Below are 1,251 nucleotides of genomic sequence, written 5' to 3'. Positions count from 1 at the left end.
CAGAAAATAGAAAGAGAAGTTTTCAAACAGCTGGTGACGGTATACTTTCATGTTCTTTTTAATTTTTTTTTTTTTTAATTTGGTGTACCATTGAATTGGGTCTGACTTGCACAGGAGGAGTTTGTCCCTGCTTCCCCAGCTGAGTGTCTGGTGGATTTGAACCACACACCTTCAGGATTGCAGTGCAACTTCTTGCCACTAGGCCACCAGAGCTCCCTTGTACACTTCCATGTTCTTTTATAGATCCCCAGCATCTTTTGGGTGTCAGTCATCTCTATTAAAAAGACGAGGTAGGAAGATGTGGGTGGGTTAGCACGAACCCATTACAGGAAGCTGACTGGGATGTCCGGAGCATTACTTAGGTATTAAAAGTGCAGTACTCCTCTCTCTCCCTTATTGGGCATTGATATTTTCCAAGATTCCTTAGTAAGCAACTAATTTCTTTTCACCTTGAGGCACAGGTTTGGTAGAAATAAATCCTATTAGATAGTAAGCATGTTATACACCATATAGAGAAATGTGTTTGTCTATCTTTAAACCCATCTTTCTTTCTATAAGACAGAGAGCTTCCCCAATCTTTAGTCTCTAAGTTAAGAGGGAAAAGCTTTCTTTGAGTGTGACTAATTCTGCTGCCTTTTCTACCTTTTAAAAGTCATCAAAGCAAGGTCTTTAATGCCTGAACCTCTCTGAAGTGCCTTGTAATGAGCTCATTGTTTGGGCAAAGGTAACTTGACATTCCCATTTCTAATCAATAGCCAGCTTTCAAAGCATTGTTAGTTTTGAGTGGCTCTAATTGGATCTCCAAATGTACCCACGGCTTGAAAGACAGGCATACTTCCATTTCTGCAAATAGGACAAATTTGGTGGCATTGCTAACCCTTTTTTTTAAAAAAAGTCAACACTAAATTAATCCCAACCAGTTCAAGAAATGGTCAATTTATGACTGAGCTCTTAGCATGAGGTCTTAAAGGCTCAGAAAAATAGGTAACACTTGAAAGAAGGAAAACAGCTTCTTAGATTTAGAAGAGAAAATGATTGACTTGAGCAGAGGTCAACCCCCCAGCATACTTGCTCTAGGAATCAGTTACAAAGAAACTTTATGGAGCCAAACAGGCCTGGATTTCAGCTCCAACTCCCTCCCTCACAAGCTGTTTTCTCACTTACGAAATAAAGATAATGTAAGCTTCATGGGGGGGGGGGAGAGAGAGAGAGAGAGGAAGAAGAAGAAAAGAAGAAGAAGAAGAAGAAGAA

Source organism: Elephantulus edwardii, unplaced genomic scaffold (genome assembly GCF_000299155.1).
Source record: "Elephantulus edwardii isolate Elephantulus edwardi_28Jun2011 unplaced genomic scaffold, EleEdw1.0 scaffold00087, whole genome shotgun sequence".
NCBI classification, from domain to species: domain Eukaryota; kingdom Metazoa; phylum Chordata; class Mammalia; order Macroscelidea; family Macroscelididae; genus Elephantulus; species Elephantulus edwardii.
Note: the sequence above shows the minus strand (reverse complement) of the source record.